Source organism: Octopus sinensis, linkage group LG10 (assembly GCF_006345805.1).
Source record: "Octopus sinensis linkage group LG10, ASM634580v1, whole genome shotgun sequence".
Classification (NCBI taxonomy): domain Eukaryota; kingdom Metazoa; phylum Mollusca; class Cephalopoda; order Octopoda; family Octopodidae; genus Octopus; species Octopus sinensis.
In genome coordinates this window covers 30040212-30052800 of record NC_043006.1, presented here as the reverse complement: position 1 = coordinate 30052800, position 12589 = coordinate 30040212, and the positions used below count along the sequence as shown (strand labels likewise).

General features: G+C 37.4%; 1 protein-coding gene across 6 annotated transcripts in view; it reads right to left on the bottom strand.

Annotated features, from left to right (window-relative positions):
- Positions 1–12589, bottom strand: part of LOC115216353 (ATP-citrate synthase) — a 111441-nt gene that overhangs the window by 57231 nt on the left and 41621 nt on the right. The window lies entirely within an intron of this gene.

The window sequence follows — 12589 nt, the reverse complement described above, 5'->3', positions numbered from 1 at the left end:
TACTTATGAGACAGAACTTAAAAATAACCTTTAAAAGCTGGTGTTTATTGAAAGAACACATGAAATAGGTTTCCCTAACGCTGCAGTTCTCAAAAGTGAGGGGCTGTGTGTAATGTTTGGTGTCGGGGTTGAGGCGAGAAACAATACTAATAGTTAAAGAGGAACGATACTAACGATTAGAGCAATAAGAGTAGAAACGAGTGGGTTAAAGTTAAGGTGAGGTACAGCTAGAAAGATTAAAGTAGAAACCAAAATAATAATGATAGAAGGAGCATACAGTGAGGGTGGTTAGTCCACATTACTCTGTAAGGAACATGGGGCCAATTTTCTGGTTTCTCTGATGTTGGATGGGACATTTGGTCCATTGAAGGATTACTCATTTTTACTAGTTGGTAAAAATGTGAAATGAAGTGTTTTGCTCAAGAAGACAATGAATCGCCTAGTCCAGGAACTGAAACCACAATCTTATGATGAAGAGTCCAATACCCTAACCACTAAACCATGTGCCTCCACATAGTGAGGGTACCAAGGTACCATATAGTAAATAAGGTCAGCTTTGAAGATTAATCCCATCATGTTCTAGTTTATTGATTATTTAGGTAAGGTTCAGAGTTAAACAGGAGGCAAAATGAAAGATAACCCAAGCAAAAATGTCAGTCATTTCATCAGGAGCTTATATGTTTTATCTTTTATATTTTTTATACTTGTTTCAGTCCTTAGACAGTGGCCATGCTGGGGCACTTACAACTATTAGCCTACAAGTATTTTCTTCCCTGTCTTTAATAATTATGTCTAGTCGATTAGCCTGGATCATTCTGTCGGTGTTGACTGGAAAATCTCAGCAGTATCTTTTAATAACAATGATGTAGCATGTTATGCTAATATTGTTACTGCTGTATTGTATGCATTTTATATGTTTGCATGTGGCTACAACTAACAACAGTTTAATGTCAAATCTTGGATTTTCAACTGAATAAAGCTCCTGGATATACAAGATCATATGTAACTACAGCTACTTTACATAACAGTGATGTCATGGGTAATTGGTTTTTTTTACATCCATCTTGTAGAAACATGAAAATAAAAAGTTAGAAACTATCAATGATAATATTTTTCTCTGACTCTTGATGAAAGAACATTTAACACATCAAAGAATAAGTTAAAAGTTGAAGATGATATCTAGTGTGAGGAGGAATTATTATATCAACCTGTTTGAGAACATTGATGATAAATGTTGTCCATAAAGATGTACATTATTGGAAATAGGAACTCTGGTTGGTTGAAATAGGAATTCTGGTAGCCAAATAACTGTGACGATGTGAAAAAATATGTAAGAAGATATCTGATATGTGCTACAATAAAACTAGAATTACTTCCATAGCAGACATAGTCTAAAGAAATCAAAGCAAGGATAAGTGTTTGCAAATGGATTGTAGCTTTCTCAATAATTTAGGGCAGTTCTTAATAGCTGTTGATGCAAACACTGAATAGTCAGGAGTAATAAGAGTGAGGAATAAAAAAAACGGAAACAGTTTGGCAGGTATTAGCATTGTGTTTGCCAAAAATGATGATCTGGAGGCAGTGTCTGGCAATTGCTGTGACTTTCACATTATAATAGATTAAGTATGAATATAAACATATGAAAACACCTCCATATTATCTAAAATCAAACGGAATTGTTGATAGTTGCAACAATTAAAATGAGTTTAAAAGTATATTCACCAAATAAAAGTTCAATTAATATATATTTGAGCAGTATACTTATGATTAATCAAATAAGCCCTCACTCAGAAAGATTTAATCCATTTGATGGCTATTTTGTTATCAAGCACAGGAAATGGTAGACCTATATCTCAAGCAGGATCTAACCCAGCTGTGATTCTTAAGAATGACAAGGATATATTAATTTCAAGAAGACCAAATAAACAATGACACAAATATCAATAGTGAACAAACTGTTGAATCAGTCCCTCAAGCTTTCAATGATATTCCACACTATTAATAAAGATTATGATTTGACAACCAATACAGGAACAAACATTGTGAATGGTGTAATAAGCAATTCTCAATGAAATCAAATAAACTAATTCCTTTCCAGATGTGATGTTGTTGCTATGGTAATATATTGTCATGTCATAGTATCGCATTTGTTTTAATTACTTACACAGGATTCAAATTATTTAAGATGCTTGATATTACAGTTTGAATATTCAGTTGAAAGACAAAAAAAAGCATCTGGAGATAAAAATCAAAGGCAACAACAATGAAACAATGGTATAAACACACCAATTGCCAATAACAAAAACACCTTGTAATAAAGATCCCAAAATACAGGACAATTGCATAGTTAAACATACAAGACACACTCATGTATGTGCTCCTCATATAACACTGTTGCTGTTGATAAAATATCAAATTTGACATGACTGTACAGGAACTGACATAGCAAAGACAGTAATATATATAAAGAGATTCTTTCAGTCTGTCTGTTTGTCCAGCAAAATGAAAGTAAATGGTTCAGGGGAAGCTATTATGCTTTCTCTATACATTAAAAATCGAAATTCTGTGTCTTTCTTTCTCCGGCAAAATGAAAGTACCTGGTTCAGGGGAAGCTATTATGCTATTACCTAATTTGTCTCAACCAAAATTATGCAATGGTACAACACTAATTATGCACAAACTTATGAGGAACTGCAGTGAGGCAAATATTCTCAATGGTTGTGGTAAAGGTGAGACCGTTTTCATTCCTCACATACCAGTTATACCATCTAATGTCCCATTCCAATTTAAGCAGTTACAGTTTCCTACCTCACTTTCTTTTGCCATGAGCATTAGTAACATTCAGGGCCAAACACTAAAAGTTGCTGGGTTGCAACTTGAAGAACCCTGCTTTTCACATGGCTAACTTTATGTGGGAGCATCACATGTGGGACAAAAGCAAATCTTTTATGCACCCCAAAATAAAACAAAAACCATTGTTTATAAAGAACTATTCATTCTTAATGCAACATAAATGCCTCAATAACTTCGCATGTATGACATCGATCATTTTTCTACTTCAATTATTATATGTTTTCTTTTATAAAATACACACATATAGGAGGAGTAAAATATATATATAATTCTGTGCTGGTGGCACATAAAAAGCACCAACCAATCGCGGCCGTTGCCAGCCTCGCCTGGCACCTGTGCCGGTGGCATGTAAAATGCACCCACTACGCTCACGGAGTGGTTGGCGTTAGGAAGGGCATCCAGCTGTAGAAACACTGCCAGATCAGACTGGAGCCTGGTGCAACCTTCTGGCTTCCCAGACCCCGGTCGAACCGTCCAACCCATGCTAGCATGGAAAACGGATGTCAAACAATGATGATGAATAATACTTTGAATGTGGCTCCTAAGAAACAGTAAATGTAATTACCCGATCAACAACAGGTGTTACCACTACTGTTTGATAAGAGATTCTTCAATACACTCAACTACACAACACTAAAATAATCCGGATATTAGCAAGTAACATTTAAAAGGTCAAGTAGAGTCTGACTATATTTACAAACCATATGAATATCATTGTCATCATTTAAATGTCTGTTTTTCAAGCTATCATGGGTTGGTGGTTAACCAGGATCTAGCAAGCTGCAGGGCTATGCCTAATTTCAGTATCAGCTTTTGTATGGGTTCTATGGCTGGATGCCCTTCCTAATGCCAACCCATGTTTTATTTATTATCTATAAGTAAAAAAAGTAACATGCAAAATCCTTCTAGATTTTCATAGCTTATGAGATGACAATAGCTGAATAAGGTTAAATGATTTAATGAAGCATTTAGAAGAAATATACAGTGAGAAGAAAACGATAAATATTGTTTTATTATTCTTCCTTTTTCTAGCAAGTATAGGGAAACAACTCTGAATATGCTCAGTATTCTTTGGCAAAGTATAGATTCCATGGAACTCAAGTAGTAATGAATGATTATTTATTCTTTAATAATCAGAATTATTGATTTTTTTTCTACCTACACCAATAAACAAATGTATTATTATGTATATTTTCTTATTTTTGATTTTTCAGTAAGCACAGAGAGGTTTTTCTTCACTGAAAAGGTCAAAACAAGTTCGGATTATGTCTTGAGTTGACCCCCTTACTTGCAAAACTGGTTTCTAATTTAGGTACAAGGCCAACAATTTTGAGAGGCAGTGGGTAGTCGATACCATTAAGCTCATTACTAGACTGGTTCTTTATCACCACCGGCAGGTGAGAGGCAAAATAATGAAATACTTTAATAATTGACAAGCATTATTTTTCCTCGTCAGCTGATTTATTTCCACATGACAAGATTTTCAATGCTCTATATATTAAATATGTTAACACCAACCTAATAAGTGTTCAGCTATGCTTGTTACACAATAAAGCTAGGACATAAGAAATGACTCACAAAAGAAAGAAGGATCTAAATTGGAGTCACACAGACTTATCCTCTATCTCTCTAAACTTGCTAACAGCAAAGTACTAAACTAGAGTTCCTGTAACTGGAGTGTTGGTGACTGAATGTTTACCTCCTAAAATCAGTTTTTCTTCATTATAATCCAGACTGGATCATAATTATGATGCATGCCTGAATTCAAAAGAGATCTGGGTAGTACTTACTGCATATCTCAGTTCAAGTGTTTCATATAAAAGCACCACTCCTACTTCATGACTGAGTAGTTTCAGTGGAGAATGAAACAGCTATAGGATTTCCCACAGATTAAATGAGAGAGAGAGAGAGATTGTAAGATCTAACCCAATAACTGAATAACAATTATTCAGGCTACTACTGAGCTCCCACTTTGCTTTGTGATCAAAAAGAAAAATACTAGAAAATTACGTAGAATACACAAAAACAAAATAAAACCAACAAAACATTTTTGCAGATTAACCACAGGAGCTGCACACAGACACACACACACACAAATTCATTATGATTAATACCTTAAATTGTGTTTGCTTTCTATGTTAGTATGGAAAACAATTAAAAAAATAACAACAACAATGATGTATAAAGATTGTGTTTGTGTGTGTGTGTGTGTAACATATTTGCTGATGAATATATCTCCAATGAAAGAGGAATGCCAATTATTTTTCCGCTTACTCCACATCGTCTCAATCTGCATAATGAAGGTTTTCAAATAAGAAACTAGAGAGTTATCTACATTATACATGTTTCAGGCATTCTGAATTATAATGCAGTCAGTCTATATCCATATACATATGAGTGTATACACACAGACATATATCATCATCATTGTTTAATGTCCATCTTTTATGCTAGCATGGCTGAGATGGTACCACAAGAACTGGCCAGGCCAAAGCCTGCATCAGGCTTCTGTGACTGTTTTCACAGGATTTTTACAGCTGGATTCCCTTCCTGATACCAACCACTCAGCAGAGTGGACTTAGTGCATTTTACGTGGCACAAGCACAGGTGAGATGAGTAGTGCTTTTTACATGGCACAGGCAAGCTCAGTTTTGGCAAGGTTTTTACAGCTGGATGCCATATATCTTATAGCAGAATCACTACAAGAACTAGAGAAGAAGTTTCAGGTGTGGCTTAGAATCAAAGGGCCTTAGAGTTAACATAGCGAAAACCAAAGTTTTAGTAAATGGGAAGGCAGATAAATTACAAATTCCTTCAGGTGGATGGCCCTGCTTGATCTGTAGGAAAAGGCGTAGGCAGAAACCCCATAGATGTACCTGGTGAAAGCTATGGACACATAAAAGGTGCAGCAATATCAGAGGAAGGTTAACAGGGAAATTAGATTTTGTGTGTGGAAGGTGCACAAGTACAATAAACACCAAAAATCTATAGAAAATAGATTCCAACAAATGCCAAAGGGGCAAAACTAGAAGTAGTTGATAACTTCAGTTACTTAGGTGACCAAGTCAATAGCAGAAATGGATGCTCTGAGAGTGTAGATGCTAGAATAAGAATAGGCTGAGCAAAGTTCAGAGATCTCCTACCTCTGCTGGTAACAAAGGGTCTCTCGCTCAGAGTGAACAGCCATGCTACATGGTAGTGAAACATGGACCATGACTGCTGAGGACATGTGTAAGCTTGTGAAAAATGAAGCTAGTATGCTCCGCTGGATAGGTAATGTCAGTGTGCATACACGACAGTGTAAATGCCCTGAGAGAAATGTTGGACAAGAAAAGCATCAGATTTAATGTACAAGACAGACGCCTGCACTGGTATGGTCATGTGTTGCATGTTGATGAGGATAGCTGTGTGAAAAAGTGTCGCACTCTAATGGTGGAGGGAACTTGTGGAAGAGGTAGACCTAGGAAGACGTGGGATCAGGTGGTGAAGCACGATCTTCAAATGTTGGGCCTCACAGAAGCAATGACAAGCAACCGAGACCTTTAGAGATAGGCTGTGCTTGAGAAGACCCACCGAGCCAAGTGAGATTGTAGCTGTGGCCAATGCCAGTGTCACATAACTGGCCCATTTAAAGTACCCTTCAATCATTGGGTGATATGCTGTACTTGTGAAGACCTGTCAAACTGAGTAAAATTGTAGTTGTGGCCAATGCCAGTGCCATCTGACTGGTACCTATGCCAATGGCATGTAAAAGGCACAGTTCATGCATTGGGTCTCATGGAGGCAGTGATGTCAAGCCAAGTGCAGACCCCCCACCTCTGGCTTACCAGTTTTCAATCACAGTGTCCAACCCATGCCAGCATGGAAAGCAGACGTTAAACAATGATGATGCACACACAAACACTTATATATACACATACATGTGTGTGTACATACATGTGTGTGTATATATATATATATATATATATATATATATATATATATATATGAACTATCCAATCCATGCCAAAGCAGACAGTAGTCTTCTGACTTGCCAACTCCTGTCAAATCATCCAACCCATATATATATATATATATATATATATATATATATATACACATACATGTGTGTGTGTGTGTGTGTGTGTGTGTGCACGCATGCGTGTTATTTCTAAGCAAGAATGTTGCTGACACTGACGAAGTTTTGGCCAGGCATGCCAACAGTACTTTAGGTAACTGAAACTTCAAAGTCACTGTCAACAATCTTTTTGTTTAACCCTTTCGTTACCAACCCGGCTGAAACTGGCCCTGGGTCTGAGTACAAATGTCTTGTTTTCATAAGTTTTGAATCAAAATCTTCCATCAAACCTTAGTCACAATTTATGTTCCTAACATTAGCTGAATGATAACTAAATTATTTTACTAAATTCTTTGTTATATTTAAAGTAATTGAAAGAAACACAGAGCATCTCAAAATAAATACAGTAACGAAAGGGTCAAGCATAAATTTGTACTCAATGAAAGTATAGAGTAACCCATCAGATTTATGTAAAATTGTTTTTATTATAACTGAACATAAAAGCAAGCATTTATTTATATATATATATATATATATATATATATATATATATATATATATATATGTGTATGTATAAAAAATAGATGAGTGTATTTTTTCCTTGTCTGTGTATCATCATATGTGGTTGTTTCTGACAAGAAATTTCGCTTTCATGTAAAACAACTATATTTGTAGACATTATCCATAATCTACTCCCAAAACACTTCAGTACCTCTACTTTGCATCGCTTGCAAACTTATATGTTCTATGATCATTAAGGTGCAATGACCTCCACAATAACCAGCCTTCAATTTCATTTTCTATTCCTAGGTTAATCGGAAACAGCATAGATTGCCATGTTACTTCTAAACCTTCTAGGTAGTTCAATTTACATATATATATACACTAGCAAACACAATTGTCCATTGGACAGTTTATGTTGCTTTGGTGGTATATTTTTCACCAAATAATTGAACTACCTAGAAGGTTTACAAGTAACATGGCAATCTATGTTGTTTTCGATTAACCTAGGAATAGAAAATGAAATTGAAGGCTGGTTTACTGTGAAGCTCATTGCACTTTAATGATCATAGAACATATAAGTTTGCAAGCGATGCAAAGTAGAGCTACTGAAGTGTTTTGGGAGTAGATTACGGATAATGGCTACTAAATATAGTTGTTTTACATGAAAGCAAAATTTCTTGTCAGAAACAACCACATAAATGGTGTAAGGAAATTGAAGGAGGACATTGAAACTTCCCCTCTGCAAGTTTATTTTATTCAACAGCAAAGGAAGCAATTTTTTCAGAGAGATAAGCTAACAAAAGCCCCTTTATTTGTCCATAAAGTTAAATTGGTATGGAGCTTTCTGAAAGATATGTATAGCTTTCACTAGTGGAAGCAAAATTCTTATTTAAAGGTTGATTCTTTGGGACGAATATGTGATTGTTTAAAAAGGGCTAGAACGACAATGCTAAAATGTATTTGAAACAATGAACAACAGTCGAAATATCATAATGGATGGGTAAATGAGCATCCTTAAAGTGAAACAATGATATCAAAGGTAAACAAAGGTATTAACAAATATAAGAGAGGGAAGGGAACATCACCTTTCAAGTAACTCAGAATAGGTAAAGGTAAAGCAGAGTCCTGCAGGGTACAATGCTGGGTCCACTTCTTTTTATTGTCTAAATCAATGACTTTGCAGATTCCATTAAACATAACACAATCAAAATATTTGCTCCAGAAAGTAATTAAGGGAGCATATGACTGAACGATACTTCAGATGGACCTATGCACAGTAATCCAATGGGCACAAAAGAAAACAATATGCAGTTGAATGAATAAAAATTTGAGCTCATCCACTCTGGAGAAGAGGGCACACTCAAACAACCATATACATTACCGTCAGGAGACCTACTTGAACAGTCAGATAATATCAGAAACTTAGGTGTAACTGTTGACAGTAACCATAGCTGGAGAGTGCACATCAACAAAAAAGATGATGTTGCCCACAGAATGTGCTCATGGATCCTCAGAACTTTTCAATCGAGGGATTATGAAACCATCATCCTTCTCTTTTCCATATTCACTAGGCCCCACCTTGAATACTGTTGCCCATTGTGGTCCCCCTAAAAAAAAAGACATAATGAGGAACGAAGCACCACAAAGATCAATCACTAATAAATAAATGGCATGATGGGACTTGATTATTGGGCTTGACTTAAACAGCTGAAACTATTCTCTGCAATACTGTCATAAGCAATACATTATTTCCACCAATATTATCCAAACAATATTGGCATTATGTTTACAATTCACCTAAGACTAGGCAATGCGTCCCCTACAAAGGTTGATATCACATCACATAAGAACATTGTGACATGATTTCTTCATTGCAAATGGTCCTGCTATTTTCCATGTTATCCCAAAAGAAATTTAAGCAGGAAAAGACCCCACAACTTTCCAACAGTACCTGGACAAATTCCTCCAGGAAATACCAGATAAACCACCTACACCTGGGCACGTCTCAGCCAACAACAACAACAACTCTTTGCTTGAGTGGTCCATGGTGTCCCGAAATAATTAACTAAAAGACTTTTCCAGGTGATGCTATTGAGTTAGTCATGGCCTGGGGCAATAATGGCCAAAACCAATTTAAGTTATCTAAGTTTTATATATATATATATATATATATATATATATATATATATGGTTAGTGATCATGTATAAGGGTGTGTGCAATTGTGTGTACTTGTAGAAATGGGGATTAGCTTTGCTTAGAGATAGGTCTTAATAAAAACAACTTTTTCCAATAGTTCTTACATGGCTTTCTAAATATTTTTAATATTATAAGGAGTATTTAGATTGGTTTCTATTTAATTCAATTATGTTTATCAAAAGCTTGAAAATATGAAGGCTTGCTGGAAAACTATTTTTAGACATAGGTCAGCCTTTATCAAGTAGGCTTTCAGTGATGAATAGTGCACCAGCTATCACCCCTTTAATCTTTATTGAGACAGAGGCATGCTATTTAGTTAAGTTTTCTCCCACAAGTGGGCCCTCTTCGCAACCCTCACACAAACCAGATCACTGACGACCCCAAGGAATGCGCAGAACTCATTGCCGAGTGCTATGCAAACATATTCACTGTTGAAAGTCAAAATGTACCATCTTCACCATCACTAACAGCAAATTCCATAACAACTATGGAATTTACACCTGCAATGCTGCGACGTCACCTTCAAAATAAGCGCAACTATGCCTCCCCCTGGTCTCGATGGAGTTACATACCTGCTTCTCAAATGTGGCAGGTACTTCCTTTTACACCAGCTTTCTATTTTCTTCCAGTACTGTCTCAACAATGGTGCTACTCCGGAGCAGTGGAAAACTGCCAGTGTCATTCCTCTGTTCAAAAAGAGCGACCGCACATCACCTGTCAACTATCGCCCAGTCAGTCTCACTAGCTGTATTGCAAAACTGATGGAATCATGTGTCAGGGAAACACTCTGGAACTTCTGGAGCTCTCACAGTCTCATCCGACCCTCACAATATGGATTTGTCCCTAACTCCAGCTGCAGTGATCAGCTTGTCGAGTTCCTTGAGAACATTACTCAGATCACTGACAGTGGCTCATGGGTGGATGTTGTCTACCTTGACTTTGCTAAGGCTTTCAACTCTGTGCCACACAAAAGGCTTATGGTGAAACTCTCTGCAATGGGTGTGAGGGATGACCTTTTTAACTGGTTGAAATCCTTCATTCTCAGCCGAAAGGAGGTAGTCACAGTTCTAGGACAGCATTCTACACCATATGAGATGTCATCGGGTGTACCACAGGGATCTGTCCTTGGTCCCCTCTTGTTTGTGGCATACATTAATGACATAGATGCCAGTTTAAAGAATGCCACAGTATTGAAATAATCAGACGACATCAAGCTGTACCTTGAAATCAAGAGGACAGATCCTGATGTCTACAACTCTTTCCTGCAATCAGACCTAGACACAATGCAGCAATGGATCACAGACTGGCAACTGAAACTGGCTGTGGACAAGTGTACCACCATGCATTTTGGGAGAAAAAACCCTGCATCCACATACTCCCTCCACAACACTGATATCAAGAAATCCTCTTGCGAGCGTGACCTAGGCATCACTGTCAGCAGTGATTTGCGTTGGACAAAGCATATCTCTAAAATTGCCAAGAAGGCCGAGGGTGTCTTGGTATCACTCAGCAAGACTTTTGTTAGCCGCTCTCCAGCCATCTATTTAAAACTGTATACAGCTATGGTACGACCACACTTGGAATTCGCATCATCAGTTTGGAATCCCTATCTTGCTCAGAACATTGACCTCCTGGAATCTGTCCAGAGACGTGCAACCAAACGCATACCCTCCATCAGACACCTACCATATTCTGAGCGCCTTGTTTCCCTGGGCATGGATTCACTGAAGCTCCGGCGTCTGGCGATGGACTTGGTAAACACCCACAAAGTTATCAACCACCTCACCAACAACAACACTGAACACCTTTTTGATCTCCATGTGTCTAACACACATGGACATGCCTACAAAGTCAGAAAACAACACAGCTCCCATGACTTTCGGAAACATTTTTTCACGCTCAGAGTTGCTGAAGCATAGAATAAACTGCCTGCGTCAGTTGTTGACTGCCATGACACTGCATCTTTTAAGGCCCTCATGCTTTCCGAAATCCGCCGAAACTACACCTGATTATATATACACTTTAGATGAGTTGTAGTGCACCTGAGCACTGTACACAATTATTATTATTATTATTATTATTATTATTAACTATGTGGTTTCAGGTTGAATCTCACTGTTCTGCACCTTGGGCCTATGTCTTCTACCATAGCCTCATAAATAAAATTTGGTGAACATCATCATCATCACCATTGATTAATGTCCATTTTCCATACTGGCATGGGTTGACTGAGGTCTGGAGAGCCAAACCCACCACAGAAACAGTTTGTGTTGTTAGGTAGTACCAGCACCTTGCCTATCAAGGCTTTTATTGAAGTTGACTATGATGAAGTCATTTGGACCTTGTTGCCTGTCTGAGAATCACTTCTTCCTACCACTCACAGAGCTCTGGGAAAATGTCATAGGAGAAGCCCTTCCTCCTAACTAAGCCATTAAAAGTAAAAGAATTAGGGTGTAATCTGAGGATGATGTGGCATTTTCTAACAGGTCATGTGATCATATAATTTCATTTATTAGTTTGTGAAAAGCCTCAAAGATAAAAACTTGTTATTGGCCTCCCACATGAAGGGACACAGTATTAAGAAAAATGGCAATGAGGAACTGTAGATATATTCCACCCCTACCAACATGGAAAGTAGATGTTGGACAGTCAGGGGCCACACCAGGTTTCTACAGCTGGATGACCTTCCTAGTGCCAACCACTTTACCAAGTGTACTGAGTGCCTTCTACATGGCACTAGCAATCAGTGCCTTTTGTGTGGCACCAGCAAACAGTGCTTTTTACATGGCACCAGCACCAGTGTCTTTTACATGGTTCCAGCACCATATATATGGGGGGGTGGGGGTGTATCATTTCAGGTTATATCACTTAGGGCAAGTCTCTTCTAATATAGCCTTTGACCAATCAATGCCCTTTGAATGGAATTGGCAGACAGAAACTGAATGAAAAGCCCATCATCATTTTAATGTCATTTTAAG